The following is a 25221-nucleotide window of genomic DNA, read 5'->3' as shown; positions in this document are numbered from 1 at the left end:
CCCAAGAGGTTCTCTCTGCTTCCAATTGTTAGCACTCAGGCTGCGTGTGTACCTGGGGACCCACCCTGTGATTCCAGGCATGATCTATTGGACCAGTGACTGTGGCCTGATCTGTGAGCATCTGATGCAGGCTGGTCCTGCGGGAGGCCGGCTCATCCCTGAGGTGTCTTGGTGCACAGCTTTCCAACAGGGGTGACCTTTGATGTCAGAGGTTCAGAGCTGGGCTATGAAAGCTCAGGTTGTCCGCACAACCATGCCAAGCTGATTGCTGCAATCCTACACCAGGCCTGATGGCGCTAGAAACCCCAACAAGCCTGTAGCTGATGAGGTAGTGTCTGGGGCACCCTCACTTGCTAGCACATCATTATGCTAAACTCCCATCACCAGGATAATCCATGTCTGACTCTTTTAAAAATTGTAACAACTCAAATACAGTAGCCTTTCCTGACCAGTTAGTGATGAGCCAGACTGGCTCACACTGGCTCACAGGTATTAATTGTGAGATTCTGGGGAATTCTGTGAGGTGGTTGTTAAGAACAGCCATTATTACACATTAAATTATATACATATATGCCTGCAATTAAGTAAATTATATTAAAAACAAAGGTAGTGAATACTTGAGAGCTTGTTTGGAGGTTCTAGCAGCTTCGGGAAGGACACTGAGTGGTGAGGGAGGAAAGGGACACCCGCCTTGCCAGCAAGGTCAGCTGAATCAATCCTGGTGATCAATGAGGTGACACGTGTCACAGCCAGATCACCTTCACATCCAAAGGTAGTATACTTGAAACTCATCTCCTCCTAGTTATTTTATACATTTTACTCTTCTCTATGCTTTGGGGATTATTTACATCTATTTTATGTATATAATGCTGTGCTAGAAGCTTTAGTGACTTCATGTAGATAGCTCTGAATCAGGCATGGTAGGAGTATTTACATCTCAGAAATCAGCGAATGTTACAAACCAAGGCCTTCCCTTCCCTCTGAAAGCTGGTGATTACACATTTACCAGCACACCCCTGCCCTTAGGCACTGGGGGAAGCCGAGCTTCCTGCATGTGCGTTTTGGAGAACAGCATGCCTTGCTCAATTCCACCAGCAAGTCAGCACGGCTAAAGGCTGGAAACTGTTCTATATTTGCCACCCATTTATTAATATAATTTCCTCACAGCAAAGGTTTCCCAGCCTGTTCCTTAAGAGGCAGATACTCTCGATCCACCACCCACAGGCCTATTATCATCAGTGGATTCTCATTTGACTTTACAGTGTAATGAATACAGAGCAGGCAGGATACTCCTTCCTCCCTTTCTTCTCACTTGCCTGTGGCACTGTCTAGGCAGAGCCTAGAGAAGTCTTCAGTGCCCAGGCCACTTGCTGCTTAGTGCAGGTGGCACATGGACCAAACTGGGCTTTGTGGGGAAGCAATTCCACGCTTCTTTTCACCTCACTGAGAAGACAGTGCCTAGGTCCCTTCCCTGCGCTACCAACTGTGGAGGGGTGGCAGGATTCTACCTGCTGGCCCCATCTGCCCAGAGGGAGGGGATGGAATTATGCCCCATGTCACGGGGGATGTTAAGGAGCTGGCCTTTTCCAATCTCCCAGATGCATATCTGTGCTGCAGAGTGGGTAGAGAGAGCAAAGTGCCCAGCAGCCTTAAAATAAGATGCCGGTTGTCATTGCAGACCCTTATATCTCACGAGGAATGAACAAGGGGAGCCTCAGAATGCGGCTGCTGGTCCATGGCCCTGAGCTGGGTCAGGGAAAGAGGCAGACATGGCTTGAACTAAAGAGCTGGGAATGACATGAGATACACAGGGATCTTCCTGATGCAGTGGGAAACAATTTGCTTTTATTTCTGAAATAAACCCTCAAGTGACCTTGAGGCTTGAGAGTGCCTTTTGGAAATGATCCGATACAAAAGTCCTGGCCTAAATGGGAGGGGCTCCACTGTGCAGGTGACGTCAAGGGCATGGGCTTTGGGGCCTGACAGTGCATCTGGCATCCCAGCTCTGTTTTTAATGTCTCACTCTGCCTAAATTCCATCATCTTAAACAGGGGCTAATAACAATAACACTTGTCACATAGAGTCATTTTGAGAATTACATGAAGAATGTAAAAAGTTTAGCACAGGGCCTGGCATCTAGCAAACGCTCAATAAATCCTGGAGCTCTGGGACAGGAATGGGAGACAGACATTTCTCTCTAAGCTTTGTTATACTGCTTGAAATTTTATTTTATTTATTATTATTGTTATTATTATTATTATTATTATTTTCGGACAGGATCTCACTCTATAGCTCAGGCTGGAATGCGATGACATATTCATGGCTCACTGCAGCCTTGACCTCCCTGGCACAAGTGATCCTCCCACCTCAGCCTCCTGAGTAGCTGGGACTACAGGCATATACCACAATATCCAGATAATTTTTTAAAATTTTTTCTTGGGGACAAGGTCTCTCTATGTTGCCAGGGCTGGTCTTGGACTCCTGGGCTCAAGTGACCTTCTCAACTTGGCCTCTCAAAGTGCTGGGATTGCAGGCATGAGCCACCACACCCGGCTTGAAATTTTTAGATAAAGTGTCTGTATCACCTATTTTAAAAATTTTAATTTAAAAAGTCAGTACCTTTTTAGCTGACAAATAATAGTTATACCTATTCATGGGGTACACAGTGATGTTTTTGTACATATAATGTGTGGTGATCAGATCAGGGTCATTAGCACATTCATCATCTCAAACATGCATCTTTCTTTGTGTTGGGAACATTCAATATCCTCCTTCTAGCTGTTTGAAACTATTAGTATATAATATTGTTAACCAGTCATCCTATAGTGTATAGAGCACTAGAATTTACCCTTCTATCTAGCTGTCATTTTGTATCCTTTAACAAATCTCTCCCCAACCCCCCTCTCTTCCCAGCCTCTAGTACCCTTGGCTCTACTTTTTACTTCTTTTTTTTGCGACCTCTGCCTCCTGGGTTCAAGCAATTCTCCTGCCTCAGTCTCCTGAGTAGCTGGCATTACAGGCACCCACCACCTTGCCCAGCTAATTTTTTTTTTTTTTTTTGTATTTTTAGTAGAGACAGGGTTTCGCTATATTGGCCAGGCTGGTCTCAAACTCGCCTCAGTCTCCCAAAGTGCTGGGATCACAGGCATAAGCCATCATGTCAGAGCTTCTAGTTTTTAATTCTATGAGGTCAAGTTTTTTCGCTTTCTTATATGAGTGAGAACATGCAGTGTTTAACTTTCTACCTATTTTTTTAAAGGTGAGAAAAATAACAGTATTCACAGACAGAGTTTTAATGGATTGGGGAAAGGACAAGAAAAGTCCACAAATCTTCCTTCTAAGTGTCATGTCTTCTTTTATAAAATGGGGCAATAATGGCACCAACATCCTGAGGTGTTTGTGAGGAGAAGGGCTCAGCCCCGTGTCAGGCATATGGTCATTGCTCTGAAGTGCCCCTTAATGGTGACAAGCTCACAATCTTGAGGCCCTGCATACAGCCTGCTATTCTAGCCTTAGGTTTGTGTTTCTCAAACCCAGTACTAAGGGGGATTTCTACAGAAGGAGACCAGTCCTCAGCAGGGGAACCCCTGCAAGTGGTCCTGGTAGGAACCTCTGGGCTTGGTGCTGAATCTGAGCCCTTTGGCGGGATGGCCAATGCCTCCAGTGCTCCCAGTTCCTGGAAGGTGGTCAGCAGGCAAATTCTAGAGCTGCAGCTGGTCCTGACTCTGGTTACCTGCAGTCAAGCATGCAGGACTGTAGGAGGACAAAAAGGGAGCTCTAGGAGTTCTGTGCAGCAGGAAAGTTTGAAGCAGAGATAAAATGTGGGAAGGCAGGCTTAGAGAGGTAAAAGACTTTCCATTGCAAGTTACAGCTAACCCTTCTCAACCTGTCTGAAGCATAAATGGGCTGTTATTGCCTTACTTATGTTATTAAGAACAAATAGTTCCTCTTCAAAGGGTTTCGGTTACTGGTTCTTTGTTCTATTCTAAAAGGTAATCATACCCATTCATCTATCAGCCCTCCCTCTCTCCGCTGTTCTCAGACACCCCAAGATGTACCTTACCTGTCCTTCCCATCAAACGTCCACCCTTGCCTCCTTTGATGATGTCAACAGTAGCCAATCGGAATTAGCCTAGATTGTGTGGTCCGAACCCAACCCTCAGGGTGAGGACACAGGAACAGGGTCTGCTTTAGGGACTAAAAAACTCCTGCTCTCCTTTGTTTTGCACGGTCTCCCTTGCCTCTGCCTTGCATACAGCAAGCGCCTTTCTGTAGAAGTAAATTGCCTTGCTGAAAGAACTTTTGCCTGACTGCTGGGTTCACTTTGCGGCACTGAAAATTTGTTTCTAACAATTTGGGGGCTCATCCAGGAGTCCCATTCTTCTCTGTGGAAGGGGTCTCTGGTCATCTCCCAGGGGGAGATGCATCCCACTGCCTCATTTTGGTGGCCTCAGGGGCTAGAGATCGAGACCCCACCCACTATGACAAATAAACCCAGACTCTCAGCAACGTTGGAAGGAAAGGCTTGCCTACAAACACAATGGCAACCAGGTAACTTTGTGCACAGACCAAGGTAAGAAAAGCCGGGGGGCAGCAAAGTATTTCCTTGGTAGTCGGGATATCTTGGAGGTTGAGAGTGTGTGTGAATAATCACAAGCACTACTGCTTGCGGTGCTGCTTGTGTGAATAGTGATAAGCACTACTGCTGTGTGGAGTGAGTGGGTCCTATCTGTGGTTTGGCAGTCAACTCATATGGCTTAGAAAGGATCCTGCCATGGGGCTTATACCAGCATGCCAATGCTAAAAGGGACCTAATTTCCCATGAGGGAAGCAGCCAGATAGGACAAAGCAAACGGAAAGGAGTGCAAGAAAACTCCAGTAAGGGGGGTTGAGCTTCTAGATAAAGGGAAGGCTTTAATAAGAGAGGTTAGGCCACACACACACACTCAAGGGAGCATCCAAAACCTCCAAAATGGGAAATACTCCTAGTACAACTGGGAAAGGTAAGGATGGGGATAGTCAGATCCCCTCCTTTAGGTCTCATGCTAAAATTATTAGAAGGAAAATAAGAGGACCAGACACCAAAAAAAGCAACAGATGATAGAATATAGTTTTATTTGGGCCAAGAAACCTATCCTCAAACCTGACGTCTTCTGGCCAAAATATGGATGAGATGTGGATTGGGTCTGTCATCTTTTAATTCAGCATGTGAATGACAAAAGTCTGGTCTCGCAGAAAGAAATAGACTACGCTCTCTGCTGGAGAAAAAGACCTGTTATCTTCTTTCCCCTAAAAAATGCAGGGGAAGGATCAGATTTCTCACTTACTGCCACCCCATGGGTCAGCCTAAGTATCCTTCCCTAAAAGGACTCAAAACCTTCCTTTCGCCTCTACCTCTAAGGAATCAGCTCCAACTCTCTTCCCTTTGAGAGAGGTGCCCCAGGAAGGAAGAGAATGTCCATCCTGGGTATCCTCTTCTCAGGGGAAGAAAGGGGGATGATTCACAGGGCTGCTATGACAATTTGGGAACGTGAACATCCTTCCAGCCAAAACATTCCTGCAGCAGGCCAGAAATACCCAGCTCAAGATCCTCAATGGGATAATAACAATGCAGTCCACTGGAAAAACATGATATGAAGCCATTCTATTAAAAAAAAAAAGATGTTGCCGGGCGCAGTGGCTCACGCCTGGAATCCTAGCACTTTGGGAGGCTGAGGCGGGCAGATCACGAGGTCAGATTGAGACCATCCTGGCTAACACGGTGAAACCCCATCTCTACTTAAAAAAAAAAAAAAAAATTAGTCGGGCGTGGTGGTGGGCACCTGCAGTCCCAGCTACTTGGGAGGCTGAGGCAGGAGAATGGCGTGAACCTGGGAGACGGAGGTTGCAGTGAGCCGAGATCACACCACTGCACTCCAGCCTGGGTGACAAAGCAAGACTCCATCTCAAAAACAAACAAACAAACAAACAAACAAACAAAGATGCACCACTGACAATGCCCTTAACCCTACTGCTTTCCTAACTAGGAATCCAAACCCCAAAGATAAAGATCTTAGGGAAATGATAATTAAAGGAATTCGGGAGTCAGTGCCCCACACTCAGAATCTTTCCCGAGCATTTGATATATAACAGGAAAAACATGAAGGCCCCATGAAATTTCTAAAAAAGACCAAGGGAACAAACAAAAATATGCAGATTTAGATCCAGAAGACTCTCTCAGGCAAGAAATGTTAAAGCTACATTTTGTCACAAACAGCTGGCCAGACATAACAAAGAAGTTGCAAAAACTAGAAAACTGGAAAAACCTGTCCATAGAGAAACTCCTAGGAGAAGCCCAAAAATTCTATGTGAGGAGAGATGAAAAAAAGCAAAAACAAAAAACGAAACTTATGCTATCCACCTTCCAACTGATGGCTTCCAGCCCATAAGCTTCTAAACAGAGTCTTCAGGAGGCCAGGAATTATAAAGGGTCCAAATCCCTGCTTAGAGGACCCAAGCCTCCAACTTGGGGACCCAGACCCTCAGCTACCAGGCCCTCTAAAGATTATAGGGCAGCAAGGTCAAAGAATCCTAGAACTGAGGGAGAGAAAAGACAGGATAGGTGCTTCAAATGTGAAAGAGCAGGCCACTTCAAAAGAAAATGCCCTGAGTGGGGGAAGAAAAAAGAAATTGTTCTACCTTTGAAAGCCGAGAAAATAACCTTGCTGATAAAATCGCAAAGCAAGCTGCCATCTCTCAAAAAGCACCTATTTTCTACCTGACTCCCTGTCTCTCTCCCCCAGTTACAATCCCTATCTTCTCTCCTGCTGAAAAAGAAAAGTTAGAGACACTTAGGGGCTAAGGAAAACTCAGAAGGGAAGTGGTTGTTACCGACCAAAGGGAAATGCTTTCCAAACCACTTATGAGAGAAATCCTGTCCCAACTACATCAAGGGACTCACTGGAGACCTTAAGCTATGTGTGATGCAGTTCTCAGAGTCTATGGATGTATTAAGAATTTATACCTTAGCAAAACAAGTTATGGACAGCTGCCTAATATGTAAGAAAACTAATGAACAGGCCCTAAGAATTGGGGGGGGGAGAAACCCAAGATTAAGGCCATTTCAAAGCATTCAAGTTGACTATACTAAAATACCCCCACTAGGTCACCTTGAATACCTAGTAGTAGTAGTAGACCACCTCACTCATTGAGTTGAAGCCATTCCTCTCCCCAGTGCAACAGCTAATAATGTGGTTAAAGTATTACCAGAGAACATAATACCTCGGTTCGGGCTAGCAGAAAACATTGACTCACACAATGGGACTCATTTTACTATAAATATCATTAAAGGACTTACTCAAGCTTTAGGAATCAAATGGGAGTATCATACCCCCTGGCATCCACCTCATCAGGAAGAATAGAAAGGATGAATCAGACTTTTAAAAATCATCTAACTAAGTTAATTTTTAAAACTCAATTACCTTGGACTAAGTGTATCGCCATTGCTCTACTCAGAATCTGAACTGCCCCTCGAAAAGACGTTGGCCTATCTCCTTAAGAAATGCTCTGTGGGTTACCATACTTAAGTTCCACTAGTGACATTCTCACTTTTGAGACCAAAGATCAATTCCTTAGGAACTATATATACTTGGTCTGTTTTCTACCTTATCTTCCCTTAGGACTAAAGGTCTTTTAGCGCAAACTCCGCCTCTTGAGTTTCCAGTCTATCAGCACCGGCCTGGAGACTACGTCCTCATTAAGAGCTAAAAAAAAAGAGAAAGTTGAACCGTCCTGGCAGGGACCATATCTAGTGCTCCTAACAACTGAAACTGCAGTCCAAACCACTAAAAAAGGCTGGACCCATCACACCCGAGTCAAAAAAGCACTGCCCCCTCCAGTGTCATGGGCCATAGTCCCAGGGGAAAATCCTACCAAACTAAAGCCAAGGGAAGTTTAACTCTCTTTCATCTATTCTATTACTCCTTCTTCTTTCCTTGTTCTGTTACTAGCCACTTTGTTATTGATGTAACTAGATCAGAGTCACCCCAAACCATTACCTTTGATGCTTGTTTAGTTATGCCTTGTGAAGATCTCCAAAGCCAGAGACAGCTTATAGCAGCAGAAAAATATTCCTGCCCCTCCACAGCAAATGCTTGTAAATTGTTTAGGTACCCGTTTTGTCATACTTAAAAATACGTTGTTTGGACCACTCAATATCAAGACCGGGTCCCCTCAGAAGATTTCCCGCTAACAGTTCTAAAGCCCTATATCCATTTTACTAAAAAAAGTGCCCCTCTCAATTGTCAATATAACCAATGTAACCCGGTGCAAATTTCCGTCACCATCCTGATTCTCCAAGATTCCTCCCCAACCCTAAACCGTTTCTATGATATGAGAGCAAATATAACAGAAAAAGACCTCCTAAGATTCTTGGAGTTACACTTCATCACATCCTCATCCCTCACATCTCCACCTCTATCCTCTTCTAAACCTGCTGACCAGACCACTGTCTCTTCTCCACCTAATGACAAAACCAAAGTAGCTATTGTAGAGGTTAAAAATTTAAAACAAACACTGGCAATTAAAACAGGATACCAAGATGCAAATGCCTAGATGGACTCTAAACAAAAGTGACTGTTAGGCTTGTGCGCACAGTAGGCCAGAGGCCCGGGTCATCCCCTTTTCACTTGGATGGTCTTCTGACCAACCGGACATGAGCTGTATGGTGGCTTTTTTCCAAGACCTCACAGCTTGGGGTAATGAATTCTGTCGAATTCTCTCTCTGCTATTCCCTGAAGTTCAACATCCTGCGGGTCAGCCCGTGAGGGCCATCTAGCTTCCATCTCCAGACGTGAATTTTACTTTGTGTCTCTCATGAGAGGGAGAAAATTTGGCATTTCTTGGAGACCTAAAGGGATGCAGTGAGCTTAAGTCTTTCCAAGAGCTTACCAATCAGTCTGCCCTTGTTCATCCCGCAGCAGATGTATAGTGGTATTGTGGTGGACCTCTACTGGACACTCTGCCAAGTAACTGGAGTGGCACTTGTGCTCCAACTCAATTGGCCATCCCTTTCACCACGGCATTTCATCAACCAAAAAAAGGGAAACTACAACACCATGAAACAAGAGAGGCCCCTCATGGATCCTTCAGCTCTCATGTCTATATAGATGCAACTGGAGTCCCACGGGGGGTACCTGATAGATTCAAAGCCTGAGACCAAATAGCTGCAAGATTCGAATCATTATTTCCATGGGTAACTATTAATAAAAATGTAGATTAGATAAATTGCATCTATTATAACCAGCAGCAATTTATTAATTACACTAGGGATGCTATTAAAGAAACAGCCGAACAATTAGGGCCTACTAGCCAAATGGCTTGAGAAAACAGAATGGCCCTAGATATGATATTAGCAGAAAAAGGTGAAGTTTGTGTTATGACAGGAACCCAATGCTGCACCTTCATTCCCAACAATACAGTCCCTGATAAAACAATTACAAAAGCTTTACAAGGTCTTACCTCCTTGTCAAATGAATTAGCCACAAATTCTGGGATAAGCAACCCTTTCACAGGATGGTTAGAGAAATGGTTTGGTAATTAGAAAGGACTCATGGCCTCTATTGTTACTTCTCCTGCAATAGCAATAGCTGTGCTTATTCTTGTTAGATGCTGCATCATGCTCTACATTTGTAGACTAGTCCAAAAACATATAAAAACAGCTGTTACCAAAACCTTCCCTAGTTCTTTCCAATCCTATACTAATAAATTATTTCTCTTAGAAGAACAACAAAGCCGAATCATGTTAGATAAGTTTGAAAAAGAAAATGTATAAATTCAAGAGGGGGAAATTGTTATTAAGAACAAACAGTTCTTCAAAGGGTTTTGGTTCCTGGTTCTTTGTTTTATGCTAAAAGGTAATCATACCCATTCATCTATCAGCCCTCCCTCTCTCTGCTGTGTCCAAACACCCCAAGATGTACCATACCTGTCCTTCCTGTCCAACACCCAGCCTCGCCTCCTTTGACGATGTCAACAGTAGCCAATCAGAATTAGCCTAGATTGTGTGGTCCTACCCCAGCCCACAGAGGGAGGACACAGGAACAGGGTCTGCATTAGGGACAAAAAAGTCCTGCTCTCCTTTGTTTTAAGTGCTCCCTCTTGCCTCTGCCTTGCATACAGAAAGCGCCCTTCTATAAATGTAAATTGCCTTGCTGAAAGAACTTTTGCCTGAGTGCTGGGTTAACTTTGCAACACCGAAAATTTGTTTCTAACACATAGGTAACTGAAAAATCCAGACACATGCTGATTTTAGGCTCAGTTGTATGCAGGGGTTCAATCAATGTCACCAATTCTCAGTTCTGTTACGTGGGTTAGTTTCCTTCTCAGGGAAGATGACTGATGGCTCATGGCTCCAGGGCTACACCCTGGTAGGTTCAAGCCCAATGGGAAAGAAGGGCCCACTTCCCTCTCTCTCTCTCTCTCTCTTTTTTTTTTTTGAGACAGTCTCGCTCTGTCGCCCTGGCTGGATTGCAGTGGCACTATCTTGGCTTACTGCAGCCTCCGCCTCCAGGGTTCAAGCAATTCTCCTGTATCAGCCTCCTGAGTAGCTGCGATTACAGGCGTGTGCCGCCACGCCTGGCTAGTTTTTGTATTATTAGTAGAGATGGGGTTTCACCATGTTAGCCAGGCTGGTCTCAAACTCCTGACCTCAAGTGATCTGTCTGCTTTGGCCTCCCAAAGTGCCGGGATTACAGATGTGAGCCACCATGCCTGGCCAGTCCCACCATATCTCTTTGCCTTGATCGGGTCCCAAGCTCATTCCTGCACCAATCATCCCTCCAAGGAGAATTTGATGCCAGGCTTGCCTGATCAGTGGTTGACTGAACTCCACCCAAAATCATGTGGGCTGCAGTGGGAGATGGGAGAGTTGCCAGAGGGAAACTGAGGTACTACCAGCAGTAGAAGGATAAACAGGTGAAAACACGGCAGCATCCACTGCACAGGCCAGCCCAGAAAGTTAGGAGTTAACGGTGCACGGTGCCTGTTGTCTTTCATCAATTCCCAGAGCTTCCTGGGCTTTCCATCTGTTGTTCTTTGATCAGGGGACTTTGGTTTGGCTTTTGGCTTCAGGGTTGGCCCCAGGCATAAGCACTACCTTTGTCCACCCTGCCTAGGCAGCTAGGAACCTCCGCCTCCTGCCGGCATCTCAAGAATAGTGTCCTTGTTATTCTTTGTTATGTGTCAGTGAGGACTTGTGTGCTGTTTCCTCGGGGACACATTGGAGATGGCAGAGCTGCAGGAGGCAGTGGCTGTGCAGTGCTCCTGAAGGCTTTGCCAGGTGTAGTAGCTAACCATACAGGCAAACCTTGGTGCCACTGCTTACCAGCTGGGCAGTGACTTGCCCTCCCTGTACCTTGTTGTTTCTCCTGAATCAAACAGAAATGGCAGCAGAACCCACCTTAGAGGGCATGGGGAACGTTAACTCTGGGGGTTGCCACAGGGCACTCAACAGTGCTTGGAACACTGAAAGCTTTCCTTACACTTGTGTTGTCTTCTCTACTTTCTCTATCATGTTTCTGGATTGTGGGGCCCTGTGCTGGTCCAGGTTTTCCAAGAAACAGATGTTGAGATGGGATTTTATCAGGGGAAACACCAGTGAGAAAACATGGGCAGGGAAGTGGGGTAGGCCAGGAGACATGCCAGACCACAATGCCAGTGAAGGAGAGGGAAGGAAGGTTGAGTGGAAGCCCTTAGACCCCCATGCCATAGGAGAGACTTCAAGTCAAAACAGGCCATCACAGGAGGATCGCTTGAGGCCAGCCTGGGCAACACAGGGAGACCATGCCTTTTAAACAACAGCAGCAATAGCAACAGAGGACTCCCAGGGTTTCCTTGGAATGGGCCTGCATTAACAATACTCCTGCTGGACTGAATTGGCTGGCGCTGCCTGCAGAAGGAGTGAACTCAGTGCAAACGCCAGGATGGGTTTCCTGAGTCCTTTACTCTTTCTGTAGTTGAGGGTCTGTGAGGCGTATCCTGTGGCCTCATAGACCCCTCCAGACTTTGAGATCGCATAGGGCTCTGGCTCATCCCCTGCTGGTAATCCCTAAGCCCAGCCTGACTGTGAGCCACACAAGCATCCCTCAATGTTTGTGGGATGAATGAGCAGACTGGAGTCTGCAGTCTTGATGTGGATGGTTTTGAAGCTGGTTTCCTTGCACGGGAGAGTGCTCCAGTGTATTCTTCTCAATCTCCTTTCTTTCTGGAAATTAACGAAATGACTTCTTGTGAGCTCAGCTGACTGGTCTGCACTTTCTCTTTGAGGGGAAACTCCTTTCATGTGTAAACTGCTTCAAGTGCCTTCTCAACTTGGCCCTCGCCACCATCTGAGCCATGTTGTCTACAATTGCTCCCTTGCCAATAAGGCCGCCAAAGCTACAACTGAAAATCAAAGAACATTTTTAATGAAAAAGGCCATTTATATCTCTTTTTTCTGCAAATCTACTGCAATAATTTTGAGACTGTTAATGACATTTAACCTCTTCTAGATATTCCTATCCTAGGGGGAGGCTATTCTTGCAATACAGTTTGAAATAGTAAAATCTCTTTACATTTCACCTGTGACCTTTTCTTTCATATAATGTCAACAATATAGAAAACAAATGTTTGAGGTTTCTGAGACAGGTTTTGATGCTTGGGTAACCACCATTTTTGCCATTATTCACATTCATTATTCAGGAAGTGTCTTTAGAGAACCTTTTTAATAAGGTTAATTTGCATATGCATGTCTCTTTTGTGCTTCATGCTATCTGAGCATAGCACACACTAACATTTTAAAAAATATTCTTTCACGTTATGAAAATATTAAGAGGAATTTCTTAATTTAAGTATCCTGACAAACTGTTCTTCCTTGGTGAAGCATGGAATGAGTGGCTGGCATTTGAAAAACAAGTTAGCCAAGAACAAAGCAAGCTTTGCTTCTGCAGGGAGAGGTGATAGCCTCTTGGCAGTCTTGTTTGGAACCTGCATCTATGAATCTTTAAGCACCTACTGGGACCAGAATTTTGCCTGCTTTATCTCTAATCATCACAGCATCCCTGCAACCTAGAGGGTATCACTTCCATTTAATAGACAGGAAAGTGACTCTCAGCGAGACGCTTAACTTGCCCACTGTTGTAGGGTTAATAGCTGGTAGATCAGGGTCCTGCTCTTAGCTCTTTCTGAATGCAAAACAAGGCTGTGTCCCCCTTGCTGCTCCACAATTCACAGCAGAGGTGATTTTGTGACCTGGGGTGTCCTACCTAGACTGACATTTGAATAAGAATGGGGGAGGCACACCCAGGCATCTACTTTTAAAATGCCCTCTTCCTTCCAAGTGATCTCCGTGTGCAGCTGGGGTTGGTGGAGAATGACTTCCCTGGGAGATGCAAACACACATCTGGGGGCCACGCTTGGCTAAAGTTGAGGAGGTTTAGTCTGAGACAGTTCTATCTTCCCCACGCGGGCTTGGGTGCAGTTCTGCGGCTTAGGTAGGGGGAGAAACCAAGATGTTTATGCTTAAAGGGAATTGGTTGAGTTTTAGCCCAAGAAACTTAGGCAAGATGTGCTTTCTGTCAGGGAAATGACTGTTCAAGGGAAGCTCAATATCCCCGGATCCCCACTCTCTCTCTGGTAACGGCACACTGATTGTGTCTGGGGCAGCCAGCCTTCTCTCCTCCCTCACTATGAGTGCACCAGCTGCTGCAGACTTAGGCACATAACTCAACCCTGGCCAGTCAGGACACAGTAGCTCCCGGCTCTGTGATTGGTTCAGGATGCTCACAAAACCCACGCCAAGCAGTCAGGTCCAATTTGCCAATCTGGGGATCGTTGCTTGGATTTCAAAAGAGATGCACTCCATTCCTTCTTCTCTCCCTCACTTCCCCTTGCTAGACTTGGGTCTGTGAAAGCCCCGAGCTGTGATGAGCCATCTTGGTTTCACAAGGAAAGAGCCTGAGAATGGAGCCAGCACAGAGAAGTCAAGCTGAGAGATAGAGAGAGACCAAGTTCTGCATTGTTTAAGCCCCTGGATCCGTTGAAGCTTGCTTATAAACTTCACAGTTATGGAAGACAGTAAATCCTCCTTTTTGCTTAAGATGATTAAGGTTGCATTTTATGTCACTTACATCTGAAAAGAGTTCTAACTGATGCAAGATATCAGACACCACACTCACGTCAATCTAAATAAAGGAAATATGCTTCTCTGGTAGTAATTACATTTAGCCAGTCATTCCATAAATATTTATTGAGCTTCTGCTGTGTGCCACTCATTCTGTTACATGCTGTGGGAGATTCTGAGGCAGCCCTCAAGGGACAGATGGCCTGGTGGTAAGAGGACTGGAAGTAGAAGGCAAAGGTAAAACAAAGTGGAAAGGAAAGGTGCCCAAAAGATGCAGATCATAGGCAAAGCGATTCTGGGGGAGTGCTCTGAGAGAAGGCTAGGGAAAGGCTTCTCTTCTGATTGTGGGACTGTGTCTTCCTGTCCTCCAAATCCCAGGTGCCCAGCTCAGCACCTGGCATAGGATGAGTGCTCAGTGAATCCTTAGAGGGTGAATGGCTTTGTGGAAGATGTGACACTGCGGAACAGGACAGCTGAACCCCTGAGCGGGGCCTCCAGGGAAAAGTTGAGCAGTCACAGATCCCTGCCCATAATTCATGCTGCCACACAGTCTGTTGGAAGAAGGAAGCCTTCACCATTTGAGTAGAGCCGTAAAGTCAATTCCAACTAGATGTTCAACAGTGATCTGATTTCTATCCATTTGGTTAAATGAGAACCTCCTAGGATCTGTCTTTATCTTTGATTTTCTTGATAAATAGTCCTTTTTGAAGAAACAGAAATATGATCGTTAATTTTTTTCTGATTATAATTTTTCTACACTTACATAATTTTCATGGAATGCATTCAAGTATAAAGAAGAAACAAGCTCTCATAATCATATTACCAAGAAATAACCACTTCTAAGGAACATGCACACGCACACACACACACACACACACACGCATACACAAAAATGAAAAAATTCTGATGTTTAAGTTAATCCACTTTAACATTATGTCATGTCTTTCCATGTCAACAAATAGAGATGTATATTATTGTTTTAATGAGTGCTGAATATGCCATTGTAGTGATGAACTAAAATTAATGGAACCAATTTTCCGTTGTTGGGCATTTAGGGTTATTCCAGTTTTATGCTATTATAAAACCACTGCTGTGAACGAACATCCTTATAGCTAAAATAGTCCACATTTGAAATCACTTCCTTCAGATAAATTCCTAGAAGTGCAATTGCTGGGTCAAATGAGATGCACGTTTCTAAAGCTCTGTGGCACACGTGGCCAGACTGACTTTTGCTATTTACTCTCCCCAATACTGCGTGTTATCATTTTTCTTTTCTTTTTCTTTCTTTCTTTCTTTTTTTTTTTTTTGCCATCTGAAGGATGGGGACATATAGACTTGCATAAGAGTGTCAGTTGAGGGGTCATATTGGTTTCTCCTGTTCCCTTTCCAGAGAGACTCCCTGACAAAGAAACCTTTCTCCTGGATGTGGATCAGAGCAGAATAGCAGGTACCCCCTCTATGAACCTAGCCTCTAAGTTTGGAGGGGCTAGGAACATCACTTTGCCAGTCTCATGTTTCAGGTGAATTACCTCCTTTTCCCTTTAGTCCCAGGCCAGTGTTCCTCTGAGTGCTTAGGATGACAGGTTCTTGACATAGTGGAGAAACAGAGAGAGAATCAAACTGCAGGTCCTGTCAGCTGACTTAAGGAAGGAATGGGAGCTCCTAAGTCTCTCAATGATAGTAGGGTCATTTCATCATGCCACAGTCCTAGGCAATCATGGATGATACTGGCAGGGGTTTTGTTAGAAAAAAGCCTAGTTTTATTCTTGCCACAATTACTATTCTTCCCTCTTTCTTCCCATTAAAGTTTAATGCTGCACTGTCAGCAAGGATGCTTTTCCTTAATTGATGGGCACTTCCTCAACTGAACCATCACAGGGGATGCAGAATGATAACCAAGAGAAGACCCAGTGAGAGGAACAAGCTACCTCAACCCGGAGTGGTGCTCCTGAAAGTCTCTACAGAAGAATCCAGAACCAGTATCCCTCGTTCATTCAACACCTAATTACCGAGGTCCTTCTCTGAGACAGGCCCTGGGTTAGCTCAGAGATAGTTCGTAAAGACCATTGCTCATGGTCTTTCTTCTAAGGGGATGTTCCTAAAATTCCAGGAGCTCAGTCATATTGAAGTTCTATGGTGGATGAAAAATCACAGGCTTTGGAATCATGGGACCTGGGCTCCATTATTGTCTGAAGGCCGCTAACCCATCATTTCTCCTCTCAGCCTCAGTTTCTTCCTCTGTGAAACAGCATGGCAATAGTAACTTTACATAGAATTGTGAGGATTCAGCAGGGTGACCATGAGAAGTGCTTCACATAGAGCTTGATGCATAGTGAGCACCCAATAAATTTCAGCTCTGTGATGATGATAATCTGTAAAATGAAGAGAATAATGCTAATCATATACAGCTGTTGTAAAGATTAAATGAAATAAGGCTTGTTACGTAGCTGGTACCTAGACAGCACTCATAAAATGGTAGTTTTAGGGCTATTTCTTTTTTTTTTTTTTTTTTTTTTTTTTTTTGAGACGGAGTCTCGCTCTGTCGCCCAGGCTGGAGTGCAGTGGCGCAATCTCGGCTCACTGCAAGCTCCGCCTCCCGGGTTCATGCCATTCTCCTGCCTCAGCCTCTCCGAGTAGCTGGGACTACAGGCGCCCACCACCACGCCCGGCTAATTTTTTGTATTTTTAGTAGAGACGGGGTTTCACCGTGGTCTCGATCTCCTGACCTCGTGATCCGCCCGCCTCGGCCTCCCAAAGTGCTGGGATTACAAGCGTGAGCCACCGCGCCCGGCCTTTTAGGGCTATTTCTTTATGTTAGAAGTATCAGCCAGGTGTGGTGGCTCATGCCTGTCATCCCAGCACTTTGTGAGGTCAAGGCAGGAGGATATCTTGAGCCCAGGAGTTCAAGACCAGCCTGGGCAACATAGTGAGATCCTATCTCTACCAAAAAAAATTACTTGGGTATGGTGGTGCATACGTGTAGTCCCAGCTACTTGGGAGGCTAGGGTGGGAGGATCACTTGACCCCAGGAGGTCAAGGTTGCAGTGAGCTGTGATTGCACCACTGCACTTCAGCCTGGGCGAGAGGCAGGAAGACTCTGAGGAGATGAATTTCTGAACACATAGTAGTTTTGACTTTTAAAGACAGGCTCTTCTTCTTCTATTTTTTTTTTTTTTGAGACAGAGCTTTGCTCTGTTGCCCAGACTGGAATGCAGTGGCATAATCTCGGCTCACTGCAAACTCATCTCCCAGGTATAAGTGATTCTCCTGCCTCAGCCTCCGAAGTAGCTGGGATTACAGACGCCCACCACCATGCCCGGCTAATTTTTTTGTATTTTTAGTAGAGATGGGGTTTCACCATGTTGGCCAGGCTGGTCTTGACCAGGCTGGTCTCGAACTCCTGACCTCAAGTGATCTGCCCACCTTGGCCTCCCAAATTTCTGGGATTATAGGCATGAGCCATTGTGCCCAGCTGACAGGCTCTTCTTCTTGAAGCATCTCCGGTAAAAGTGCAACAGGGAAGAAATAATTATTTCTGCTATTTGAGAATATAAAGTGTCTATCATTGCTTAGTAAATTATAGGAGAATAGCAGAACTGATCTGGACAACAAGAGAGAGGGAGAAAAGCTTTTAGAAATGGAGAGAAATAGGGCTGGTGACCCAAGGGCCCAAGGAGACTACAAGAGTCACTCTTGGTCAGAGGATAGGTGATGAATTTTCAGTAACTATTCGTGTCAAGCTTTAAGCTTGAAGTTTCCCCCTGCAGCCCTGAGCTGTAATTACCCTCTGTTCACTCCAGATTTTGTAAAGGTCTTTTATACACAGAACCTTGGTTTGGTGGTGCTTGGGAAAGGAAACGGGAGAGGCTTTGCTCATGCTTAAGGAGAAAGGGCTGGAGACGAGCTCTGAGCACAAACTCAAAGCAAGAGGGAACAGGAGCTTGCATCTTTACCTCTTGGGAACAACTGTGGGACAATGAGGTGAGTCATTTTAGTTGGGTATTGAAGCAGAAGGTGACTCTCCCAGAAGGCTGAGGAGTGCAAATAAACAAATTGAAATAAACCCTCAGGATGATTTGCTTATTAATTAGGTTTCTAGGAAGGTCTCTCGGTATCCAAACTACTTGGAAACAAAACAAAACAAAATACAACATATGCATGAGTGTCTGGAGAGTTAAGAATGCCAATTTTTTTTCCAGAAGCCGAGACTATTGGTGATTCTGCCACAGTAGAGAGATGAACTTTGACGACTCAAAATTATGTGTACATCAGCTTCAAGCATGGTTTCTAAAATGCCTTTCCAGTCCCAGAGGGACCAATTTGGCACTCAGGGCACATATTTGCCATGTGCCACCTCAAGCTTTGGCATCATAATCAATGAAAAGGAGCCTAATGATGAATTAAAATATGCTCTTTAGGTATAAATTACCTGCCATTTAAAGCAGAAAGTCCTCCTCACTTTGTTAGTTGGTTGTGTAAATACCTAAAAGCCCTGTGCAGATTTGATCCACCCTAGAGTGAATGGATTCAGATTTAAGATGCAAGAGTGTCCTTGTTTTTTTCCCGCTTAGTGATCTGGCTGGATGATTTCTCCCTTCTCTGTGGCATTGCAAGGAATTGTTAAATACAGTATATGGCAAAATGGGAAGAAAGAACAGGGAAGAACATGGAAGGAAGAGAAAAACCTGATTGATCCATGACTTTTAAATAAGGGAAAGAACAGTGAGAGAAACAGGTGCAACATTTAGTTAGAGGGTAGGGAAAGAAATAGAGAGAAAGTGGGAGAAATGAATAGACTTGTGACAATAATGCAGAAATAGCCACTGTTTAATGAGAACCTACCATGTACTAGTGCTGGGCTAGCAAGTATGCCAAGTACAACAAGTAAAAGCAGGCTTGGTCCTTGTTCTCATGGAGCTTACCCTCTGTGGTCTACACAACTGGACTAGGTTTCTAAGGCAAAGGTCATGTCCACTGATAGGCTGGGACCTCTCCAAACTCACCTTGCACCACTCTGTTCTCTATATTTTTTCATCAGTCTTTCTGGAATCTTTTCAGTTCTTCCAGCCTGCCAGGCTCTCCTGCTGCCGACATACTCCCACATACTCTTCATTGCCTGAGAGCTCTTTGCCCCTTTGCTATGGTTGAGATAGGGTCTTGCTCTGTCACCTAGGCTGGAGTGCAGTGGCATGATCATGGCTCACTGCAGCTTTGACCTCCTAGCGTTCAGGTGATCCTCCCACCTTAGCTTCCTGAGTAGCTGGGGCCACAGGTGTGCACCACCACGCCCAGCTATTTTGTATTTTTTGTAGAGATGGTGTTTTGCCATGTTGCTCAGGCTGGTCTTGAGCTCCTGGGCTCCAGTGATCCTCCTACCTCAGCCTCCCAAAGTGCTGGGATTATAGGTGTGAGACACTGTCCCCAGCAGTTTGGTTTAAATGTTTGTCCCCTCTAAAACTCATGTTAAAATTTAATCCCCAAGGTGGCAGTATTTCGGGGTGGGAACTTTAAGAGGTGATTGGTTTATAAGGGCTGGGCCCTCATAAATGAATTAATCCACTCATAATGAATGGATTAATGGGTTAGTGGATTAATGAGTTATCCTGAGAGTAGGACTAATGGCTTTATAAGAGGAGGAAAAGATACTTCAGCTAGCACAGTTAGCCCCCTCACCATGTGATGCCCTGCACTGCCTCGAGACGCTGCAGTCTCTGCCAGCAAGAAGACCCTCACCAGATGCAGCCCCTGTACCTAGGACTTCTCAGGCTTTATAACTGTGAGAAATAAATTCCTTTTCTTTATAAATTACTCAGTTTCAGGCATTTTGTTATAAGCAACATAAACCAGACTAAAACACCTGTCTTAACTGGCAATCTCCTTTTCAACTCAACAAAGACTCTGTCTTCCTTCCAGAAACTTCCCTCACCCCAGTCTAGCTTACAGCCTCCTGTTACATGTCCTCACAGTTCTCTGTAAGGCTTAATTAATACCTTGTAACTTTTGGCTTCAGGCATATCTTCTCCACTACTCTGTGATTTCTGAAGTCATAGACAGTGGTTTGTTCACCAGTGCCTAGCACAGGGCCTGGCACGTGAGAAATGCTTGTTAAACATTGGGGAGGTGAAAGCTCTGTTCCTTACAGCCTAGAAGTTATGGGTCTTAATTTAATTTAATCTTTAGCTTTGGATTGTCAGTCCTTTTTTTTTTTTCTTGCTTCTATGGTATTTCTTGGTATTTGTTTATTAGTACATTTCGTTTTTACACACACCATCAAGGCAAAACAAAGGAGAAATGTGGCTGAAGAAATAAGCGAATTTTTTTTCTGATATAATAAGCAGGTCTTGGGAAAATAAAACATTTTCTTCAGGGGGAAGACTATAGCATTGGTAAAGATGTTGCTGTAAATTCACTTGGACAGAGCGCTCCAGTTTAAACTCTATAGTATTAATCTATGATTATGGCTTTTCTCATTTCTCACATTTGAAAAGGAAATACACATTTTCATTGTGACTTTAGATTACTATGCTCTATGAAGGCTTTAAACCCAAGGACATTGAAAAGGAGAAAATCTGCACTAGAAAATACAGGCAAGGAAACATGCTTTTATGATGCTAAAAGCAGTGTGATGTCAGGGTGGACAGATACATTTCTATGCAAAGTTGCACCCCCTTGAATGCCAGAGAGCACCCAGATGTATTAGTCTGAGGAAAATTTACCAGTGCCGTAGAGTCTACCACAGAGAGCCAACTAAATGAAGTATGATTCTTATAGTGGCCTTTCAGAAACTGTAAGTGCCTACAAGTGGCCTATAAAGGGTGAATGATTAACATAGCCCCTGAGTGAAAATCATAGACGCTCTGTAGCTGATTTCACTAAATCCAGCAGTCACTAAAATAGCTGATAACCCCGTGAGAATCTTATGTGGCACAGGAAGAAGTATAAGAACATTTAGAGACCCACAGACCAGGATTCCAGACCTAACTACAGCTTACAGAGGAGAGGGCCTTGGGAGAATCACCCGTCCCCATGATCTTCACTTCCCTTCCTGTAAAATGGGTTTAATAGTTCATAGGCACAGGATGGCTTTATAGAACACCCAGCCCAGGCTCAGTGGGGGCAGCCAGTTTCCCCCTTTGTTTTCTCTGCTACCAGTCCTTGAGGGCCCAGTTTCCAGGCCTGGGCGGCACAGCTGTCAGCCAGACAGTCCAAGTGGGACCCTCTAGTTGAGGCTAATTATGAAGAAGGTTGGCAGGGTGAGAAAACGGTTTTATTCCACTTTGAAGGTTTGGTTTATTAGAAGCAGAGCCCTGAGGGGATTCGAAGGGCTATTAGGAAGTTCAAATACTGTCTTGGGTACAATGCAGTGATTTCTGCGGGTCAATTTTTCCACCGACTAAAAGCACTTAAGAGAGCGGTGGGGGCAGGGGTAAAGGAGGCTACAATGAGAAAAACATTGAAAAGAAAGGGAAAAAGAGTTGTGCACCAGGCCGACCAGCTCCAGATGGCTGAGTTCTTAAAAAATAAAAAAGAGCCAGATCCGCAGCCGCTTTGCCCGTGACCTCCTGGCAGGCAGCTCAGAGAAAAGGCGTGTCTTAGCAGCCCAGAGTCAGTGTGTCCGCGCGCAGCTCCCAGTCCCCGGGACATGGGGCTTGGGTCCTGGGATCGCAGGACCAGCAGCACACCCTACGGGCCGCACGTTGAGGGTGGGTGGCCCCGGCAGTCCCCGCCGCCTCGGGGGCCCCTCGCATCACAGGCGCGCCACTAATTGACCTGCTGTTTTCTTCATTTCCTGGTTGATGGTTTTTCTTCCCGAGCCATCTGGGACCCTGGGGGGAGAGTCCCGCCCCTCCCCGAGGGCACCACCCGGCTCTCTCTGCCATCCGGGCCAGCCAGCAGAGCCCGGCATGTTCAGATGCGTGGGGGAGCGGGCACGGGCCAGGCCGCCGCCCGCCTGAGCTCGCCCGAGGTCCAAGGAGACCTGACGCACCCGGGCCCGTGGGCGGCAGCATGGAGCCTTCCTCTGAGCGGCCCCACGGCTACCCCCACGTGGGGGGCTTCCGCCAGGGGACCTCAGCCAGCCTCAAACTAACTATTCTTGCCTTCTCGGACAGAACGCATTCTTCCCAAGCACCGACAGCGCGCCAGGCTCTGGTTTGTGGAGCTCTCACTCTGTGCTGGCCTTGGAGTGCTGAGTTGAAGGCGTCTCATGGAGTCCTCCCCAAACCTCTTAGAGGTGAGGGCATCGGCCCCTGGGGTCAGAGTGAAGAGGCCGAGGCTCAGGAGGTCAAGAGTAGCCCCGGTTGCACACCTAAGGTTGTGGGGTGCTTGTCACTTCCCCAGAGATCATCTTGGATTTTTCCCTCGGGACTTTGCTTCCGTTACTCCAAGCCATGCAGTTTGGATGGGAGGACCTCATTCTGATGGTGGCTGCATGGTGACTGCACGGTGAGCTGAGCTTCTCTAACCTGCCTTTCTCAGCTGAGGACTGCTGGTGGTGTTGCATGGTTCTCTCCCTGAGAGGAAGGTGGGACAGCCATCAGTTGGTTGGTCTTTCAGCATAAGAGTTATTGCCAGCTGCCTTGCCAGGCTAGCTGCCTGGGGAGGTTGACTAGATTGTTCCCTTGTTGGGCCAGTCTAGGAACAACTGAGGAGTCAGCCTGGCTCCCACCTGCCCTGCCCCAGTGTACCCTTGCTCCCGCCAGGGCTCACAGGACAGAGAGCTGGCGCTGGGGCACAGAGTGGACTCCTTTGGCATGTAGGAAGAGGGCTGTGCGGGTGGGTGGAGAGCTCTCAGTGAAAACACGCACCTTCCTCTAGCTTGATTATCACTTGTAAATAACATATATGGGCTTCCATCTACACTCTTGGTCCATACCCATACATTGAGGGGTAGACTTACGCACCACCATTCCCTTATCTTTCCTTCCCCACAATGAAATCTAGTAGGCCTATTGTGCTGGTGGTGGGGGTACAATCTTAAGGTAGAAGAGACAAAGAGGTGGCACTTCCATTGCATATTTATCACACCTATGTCCAGTGGCTTGCCTCTGCACCAGCTCCTGGACTCCATGAGCTCTGTGGTACCCAACTGCTTAGACAGTTGACTAGATTAGCATATTGTCAATCTAAGTAACAGAGAGATTCTCTAAAAGCCCCTCTATTCCCAAATACTTGTTTTTGAATAAACATCATTTTCTTTTAGAGAGCCTCTCTCTGTTATTTAGGTTGACGGTTCATTTGTTCATTCATTCGTTCATTCAACCTAGAGATTTTCAGGCACTGGGCCAGGTATTGGCCTTTTCCAACTCATAACACTATACTAATTTATCTCAAGTATTCGGAACAAAATTTTATGTTCCATGGGGAATTTTTAAGGATTTAGAAATTCAGATTAGTACTATTACTACTTCTTAAACTTATAAATTCCCACTGTCTTTGAGGGAAATCACATTAATTTTCATTTTCATGTATCTAGAAAATTATCTTCCTGATTGTTTCTCTGATTCAGTCAGAATCACAGCTAAGATATTTACTGAAAGAATAAGTAACAACTATGCACATGACAACTGAATAAATAATGAGAGAAATCTCTTCAAATAAGATGATGTAGGTTGATTCACCTAACCAAATTATGGTTATTTCATTAACTCTCCAATCAAAATTCCAAAGACTCATTCTATTTGCTGAGGTAAATTTGTTTAACATGAAGCCCTGACACCCTTTAAAATAATTACGCTTCTAAATGAAAGTTTAATTTTTAATCATTTGCTTTGCTAAAATAGAAGCAAATGAGAGGATAATATGACAATTTAAAGGATTTGCAGTAGATCCCCTAGAGCTGGAGGAGACATGATTTTTTTCTGAGTACTGCTGACTAGTATAGGAATTTTAAGTATGGTAATAGAACTACTTCCTCACAATGTTTGCTTCTTTGATGAAAATGAAACCAGAGGGAATTAGAAGCCCACAGAGGTGAGGCAGGTCAACGCTACCTGATCAATCGCCAACCTTAATGGAGACTGTGATCTTCTCTCCACCGTAACAGGTCCTCTAGTGGATTTCTGTACTTGAGATTCAGGGCACTGCGATGCAAGTCTCATTATAAAAATGAGCCAATTCTCAGTGAAACAGAATTAAAACAATTTTCATCTTAGAAGAGGTAGATGCTATTGTGTGTTTGCAAATAATGAAATCTACACAACAGGAGGGACAGCTTAGTTCATCTCGTCTTTTGGCTAAAAGCTGTGATTTTTGGTTTCTTTGCTTTTTAAGTCACTTTCCAGCAGTTGAATATGATATCTGCCCAGTTCAGGTTTAGAATGTGAATTCTTTTTAGAGATATTTTTAATTACCAAATGATGAGCGAAAAACAAAGCCCCTTTTAATTAATAACTCTCTAGATAATAGGCTTGATTAAGGAGTTTTTAGTCTCTTCATTGTGACACACTCTTGCAAATAACCACTTTTTTCTCTTTCCAGGAATTGTGAATTGTTGCAATTCTCTTTACCTTTTCACATTCCTCATTGCTTCAGGTGGCAGAGGATACAATTTTCAATACCACATGTGCTGATTTACTTAAGATAAAATGAAAACAGCATAGAAAGAAAATGTACTTGTAATTCTCTTTTGTAGGGCTGCTTCAAGAACTGAGCTCAGAGATTGAGGGCTCATTTTACAGTGGCCTTGACTTGTAATCTATATTTTGTTTGATTAACTGTCCCTGGTCCTTTTAAAACTGGTGAGAGTGCAGTGACATTCACAGTAGTCAGAGTCTTTAGGAGTTCACATATGACTTTTCTAAAGCTTACTACCGTTATTATTTATTGCACAAACAACCGTAAGGCACTATTAATATAAATCAAAGTGAAAGGGAAAGTTCATCCACAATCTTAATCCAATTGTTTTCATTTTTCAAGTTTCCTCCCAAATCTTGTTTATGGACAGAAGAATTTTTTACACAGTTGTAACTGTAGGATAGATAAGATTTTGTATTTTACTTTTAATTGTAAAGTATCATCCACATTTTTCAGTATTACATTATAGTCTTCACAATTAAAGTGCTTATTTCATTAAATGGTGAGAC

The 25221-nt window shown here is 44.7% G+C and overlaps 1 pseudogene; it reads right to left on the bottom strand.

The window, feature by feature from the left end:
• The window catches only part of LOC100601328, a 37692-nt pseudogene extending 18442 nt beyond the window's left edge, over nt 1-19250 (bottom strand).
• Nucleotides 19251-25221: the final 5971 nt, after the last annotated feature.

This window comes from Nomascus leucogenys, chromosome 4, assembly GCF_006542625.1.
Source record: "Nomascus leucogenys isolate Asia chromosome 4, Asia_NLE_v1, whole genome shotgun sequence".
Lineage (NCBI taxonomy): Eukaryota > Metazoa > Chordata > Mammalia > Primates > Hylobatidae > Nomascus > Nomascus leucogenys.
This window is presented reverse-complemented; position numbering and strand designations above follow the sequence as displayed.